Raw genomic sequence first — 6,381 nt, 5'->3', positions numbered from 1 at the left:
GCGCGGGAGAGGGTAAAGATTCTTGATGGTAACCTTGTTCAGCTCACGATAGTCGATGCACATTCGGAATGTGCCATCCTTCTTCCTAACAAAGAGTACTGGTGCTCCCCAGGGTGATGAACTAGGACGGATAAATCCTTTATCCAATAGTTCCTGTAATTGCGTAGAGAGTTCCTTCAGTTCTGCAGGGGCTAGTCGATAAGGCGCACGAGCTATAGGTGCTGCTCCAGGAGCTAGCTCGATTTGGAATTCGACCTGACGGTGGGGAGGGAGTCCAGGTAGTTCTTCAGGAAATACCTCGGGGTAGTCACGTACTACAGGAAAATCTTCAATCCTCCTTTCCTTTTCGTGGGTGTCGGTGACAAGTGCTAGGATAGCGGTGTGCCCTTTTTGTAAACACTTCTGGGCTTTTAGAAGCGAGATAACGCCTGTGACTTCTCCGCCTTTGTTACCTTGAACGATGAGGGTTTTGCCAGAACGGCGAGGAATACGAACCGCTTTCTCTTGACAGAGGATCTCAGCGCGATGCTTGGATAACCAATCCATACCGATGACGACGTCGAAGCTTCCAAGTTTGACAGGGAAAAGGTCGATACTAAACGTTTGACCAGACAGTTCTAGTTTGCAGTCGTGGATCACGTGCGAGGCCTCGATGTTCCTACCATTGGCTATCTCGACGACGTGCTTAGAACTTAATAATGCAGGCGGGTGCTTAAGTTTCTTACTAATACGAAGGGATACATAACTAGCATCGGCTCCAGAATCAAATAACACAGAAACATAACGATCATCAAGTAGGAACTTACCCGCCACGACGTTGGGGTCATTCCTTGCTTCTCTAGCTCCAATCACAAAAGCTCTTCCCCTTGCACCATTCCCAACATTGTTGTTTTGTTCATTGTTCCCAGCTCCCTGGTTGTTGTTGCGATTCTGATTCAGTTCAGGGCAATCCTTCCGCATGTGCCCTGTTGCCCCACATTTAAAACATCCGCGGTTGTTTCTCTGCTGCTGTTGCTGTTGAGGTTGTTGCTGATTCTGCCTTGCCGGGAACTGACTTCTACAATCCTTGGCTTCGTGCCCCATCTTGTTGCATCGCTGGCACTGACCTTTGTTACATGCCCCATTGTGGTGCCTGTTACACTTGTTGCACTTAGGGTAGCTTCCCCGGTAGCCACCCTGTTGCTGAGGGCCTTTGTTGTTCTCAGTTTTCCTTTGCTGGGCTGGGGCCTGAGTAGGGTTAGCATCCTTGCCCTGATTTCCATCCCACTTTCGTTTGCCATCACTAGAAGTTCCTTCCGCAGCACTGATCCTTTTGGGCAACTTGCCCTCTTCCACAGCCTGGTTGGTGAGTTTGTGGGCAAGACGAACCACAGGCTGTATGGTAGTGAGGTTGGCCGAGGTCACATGGCTCCTGGTTTCTGGGACTAAGCCCTTGATGTACAATTCGATCCTTCGATACATGGGTCGGGACATGTTTGGGCAAAGTGCAGCATAGTCGTTGGACAGCTTGGTGTAGGTCTCAATCTCTGACCCAACCATCTTGAGACCATAGTACTCGTCTTCGAGTTTGTGGATGTCATCCCTGTGACAATACTCTTCCTTGATCATATCCTTGAAATCTTCCCATGCAGTAGCATTAGCAGTCTCCAAACCAAGCATTTGAATTTGCGCTTTCCACCACGAAAGCGCGCTTCCCTCAAGGGTACCAGTGGCAAACTTCACCCAATTAGCAGGGGGACATTCGCAGACAGCAAAGACAGCTTCCACCTTCTCGATCCAGTGCAGAAGCCCTATGGCACCCTCAGTGCCATTGAAAGGAAGAGGCTTGCAATCCATGAAGGTCTTGAAAGTACAAACACGTGGTTGCACAGGTGCATGCTGACCTGTTGTGAAGAGTGAAGCGAAATGGGTTCAGAGGTGAAAAGACGATGCGGCGGTAGGATCTAAACATCCTAAAACAACGAGCTTACCTCCAGGGTGAGCTGCGAAAGCTGTAGCCACCGTGTTGATCTGGTTAGTGAACTGAGCCTGAGTCATGTTGACGTTTCCTCGTCCGCGTCCACTCATTGTCTTCATAGCCAGAAAACATAGTATGAGTGTGATGTCGTAACATAGCGAGAATGAGATAGAAGAGGGGAGGTGTATCTATCTAATTAGGCAAACTAGTACGTATAGCAGTGCAGAAAGCATAAGACAAACAAGCAAGTAAACATGGGTCCGAGCTATGAGGTCAGATAAGTCGAGCCTTGCACTTGGAGTGTAGTGTCGTCACGAGTCACGGGTTATAGTCTGGTTTTTTTTTTCTCAAAAAGATTTTTCCCCTTTTTAAAACCAAGTTCACTATAACCAATGGCTCTGATACCAATCTGTCACACCCCCAAATTCCACCTACGGAGTACCGTCCGCTTGAGGGCGTGACTGACCAGGATCCAGCCACCAATTATATTGAATAATTGAATTAATAACCATAGTAATACTTACCAACCATACGATTAGCAAATATTATGTTCAGAGCTTAAAGTTTTAAGTTCAAATAGTAGTAAGTAGCGGAAGCATAAGTAAAGCAGTTTTAAACAAGGTTCATAGTTCATGTTCATTTAACGCCCAACACAGGGGTAGACGAACACTACACATCCCCAAGCAGCAAGCTCCTCAGTCACTGGTTACCTGCAAAGCATGCAGTAAGGTGTCAACAATAATGTTGAGCGAGTTCACTAGTTGCCCAGTTTTAATTACCAAAAACTTGTTTCACCAGTTAATTTATCCGTTTATACATGCCATGGGGAGCTACCCCGAAAGTTAGCGACTAAACTGTTTTTCCAATACCGAACACTAGGTAACCGTTTGCGTTTCCGCAGGATGCCCCGATGTCAATGTTCTATCATCATTGACGGATGCCTGAGTACATTAGTTCACGACCGATCCCATACCATGGCACGGTGTGAGGTTGGTAAGACCTAAATAGCGCTATCAACTAATAACCCGTTCGCCTGGCCCCGGCGACTAATCGGTATTATGTAGTAGGGACTTGAGTGATAGAGTTTCGTTTAGTGCCGTTTGTTGCAATCCGTATAAACAGTAATTAACTAAAGGTTCCCAATAACAAGGGAAGAAAAGTAAGTTGTATCCCTCATAGGAGATAGTGTTGTTTTTAGTTCCGTTTCCCAAACCACCGGGAACGCATGCTTTAAGTTGTGAACTCACCTTGGGTTGCTCGGTAGATTAAATACCCGGTCAATCACGTTGGTCACCACGTCCTAGCATGGTTACCAAATATAGGTCAAGTTGGGGTACAAGTAATCACGTATAGCAAACACGTATAGACACACTTAGCATGCATACATTCCAACAGTTGGGTTATTGGGCCTGCCCTAACATTTTCACAAACAAACAGTAACAGAAACACATGCAGCCCAGTCAACAGATAGCCCAACAAGTCGTGGCCCAATAACACGAAGGCAGCCCAGTCGAGACAAGGGTGGTCTCGACTCGAGGATACACGGTCTCGAGTCGCAACCGGGAGATCTCGAAGAATCACGTTTTGGTCTCGAGTGTGCTGTTTGCGAGTCGCAATCTCAGGAGTCTCGAGCCCAGTCTCGAGTCGAGATCATGTCGTTTCGAGTCGAGACTTAGTCGATCTCGAGTCCCTGAAGCCCGTCTCGGTTCATCATGCTTTGGTCTCGAGTCGCAACCAAGGGTTCCGACTCGCAACCATGATTACGTGCATATAAATCTTCTAGAACCTGTCACATGTACTATCCAATAGAAATGCATTTTCATGATATTGTGTACTATCCAACCACAATGCAAAAACATGTTTTCTTGTCTGATTTCCAAACAAAACGGATCAAACATGGAAATTTGAAATATTCATATCATATTCAACATGTTCTTCAAGTATTCATGCCATATTCAAATAGTTCATCATATTAGGGTTTTTATCATAGTTAACAAAACATTTTTGAAGACAATCCATACTAGTATATGATATCTAATCGGTGTATCATTTATGCATAATCCTTGGTTCCTAACAACTAGCATACAATCCTTGGTTCCAAGCACACCCACACTTACACATTGTTGAACATCATAACAATCTTGCATATTATCCATACACTTATGCATCTTCATATTACCTAGCACACTTCTATTCATCAACCTAAATCTTACAAGGCACATTATTCAAGTTGTTCATCATCATGGCAAGGAATTTCCAAAGCATCATGGTTTACATCTCATGTTTACACATTCATAACCAATCAATCACTCATCAAGCAACATGCTTATATAACCATCTTACATAAACAACAACTATCAAATATACAACCAAAGGAGATACTAACCGGCTAGACTCAAGATGAGAGAATATGATGAATAAGCTTCCGAGAGAGAATATTGAGCTAGAATTCCGAGAGCCTTGATGTTACGGTTGGATCCGAGAGAGGGAAGAGGGTGATGTTGGAGGGTGATGTTGTTAGGGTTTTAGAAAGAGTGTAGTGAGGGTGAAATGAGGGAGAGTGTAAAGGAGAGTGTGTGGGGGTTTTGGGTTTTTATACCCGTTTCAAGGCCGGTACACCCCTAGTGGGTTTGGTTCCGAGTGGTATGGCCCAACTGGCCCAAATGTTCATTGTTCACTCGAGACCAGGAGTGGTCTCGAGTCGGATCCTTGGGGTCTCGGCTCACTTGTAACACACACATATATATATAATATACATACATACAACACGTAACAACAGATAATTCATAGTTTTCATTTAATAATATACGTACACGCAATGTTACATCAAGAAAGTTGCCCGGGAAAACCCGAAGTGTCACATAGATCATGTGAGGGGTGGGTACAACACTCGAGGCCATTAATCCTCTTTGTTAGGACCAAGGGACACAAGAGTGATAGATCTATTTGGGTGTAGCGAGCCCACACCCGTGAGGCCGGGGAGGCCTATAGAGGTGACTGTGTCTTACAGCCGGAAGCCCGGTACAAATTTGCTAGGTTTGAGTTTCCCTGCACTTTCTCACACATACTGGTGGCTTTGCAACCCATTGGTGATCTCTTTTTCCTTATTGCTACATACCAGGGACTTTTATGTATACTTTAAAGGTTTATTCATACTCACTTTTACATGAACTCGCTCAACTTTTGTTGATTTTTCAAATTACATGTATTTCAGGAAATTAGGGATCTGGCAAGGTATGCTATGTCGTCAAGCTGCGTAGGAGAAATGATGTCATTCGATTTTAGGGATTGTGACTTTTGCCTGGACGAGTCACAAGTCTTAAACTGTGTTTTTAATTCATGTCTTATGGTTGTGTCGTATGAACAAGATTCTTATTATGTTGTGTTGTAAACTCGTTGCATGTGTCGACTTTTGAAAACAATGTTGTCATATTTTATTTTTAAAACTTGAATTAATGGATAACCATCATGGTTTTACTTTCATATAGCTTTGTTGTGATTAAGCTATGGTATTAAGAAGTCATACCAAATAAAACCCACGCTTCCGCAAAGCCAGGGTGTGACAGCCGCGGCCAGTTTCGGTGGTATCTGGTGTTTGTCTAATTTGGCAGCGGAAATTACATCAGGATCGTAGTTAGGGAATATTTTATCAGAGTAAAATACCACACTTTTACAATATTAAACACATGGGTAAAACTCAAGTTTTAAGTATACATAATTTTCATAGGAATAAATCCTATTTTTATTTAATAAAAACATCTATTTCTTTTAGGTAACTTTATTGCCACTTTTCCAAGCCTTCAGTGTTGTCCAGCTGGCTTCTATTTGGCTTTCATATGTTGTTACCTGAAACGCGTTTAAAAATATTTTGTCAGTGGGAAATACTGGTGAGTGAATCCCAGTTCAATCAAGTTTTAATAAAACCATTGTACAGTATTGAGGGCGGTCTCGCAATTACATTTGTTTCCAAGTCATACCAATTACCACCCACGGTACTGTCAAACCCGACTTGTGGAAAAGTTACTCCTCGCAAGGCAGTAACTAATTTTGTATACAAAACCCCAACATACCGACGATAATTGTATCCTTACAAATACTCAATAACTGTTTAATATATAATTAATCGTGTGAGGTTTTGTAAAAACAGTTTACAAAAAGGAGATTACTCACATTGCTGTCTTAGGTTTTCAGTAAGGATTTCCGGGGAATAATCTATACATTACACAAATGCACACTTGTTAGTATAATAACCCATTTTAACATTAGTAATACCCTCCCCGAGACGGCATTCCAATGACTACGTCGGGCAGAACCCCGACAGCTGTTACGAAACCCTAGATCAATCAGGCAGAGTATCTAATACGTGTCCAGGGGTTATGATACTTACAACAGAGCAGAACCTTGTTATTTAGGGGGTATTATAC

The sequence above is a fragment of the Helianthus annuus genome, chromosome 4 (assembly GCF_002127325.2).
Source record: "Helianthus annuus cultivar XRQ/B chromosome 4, HanXRQr2.0-SUNRISE, whole genome shotgun sequence".
Classification (NCBI taxonomy): Eukaryota; Viridiplantae; Streptophyta; class Magnoliopsida; order Asterales; family Asteraceae; genus Helianthus; species Helianthus annuus.
This window is presented reverse-complemented; position numbering follows the sequence as displayed.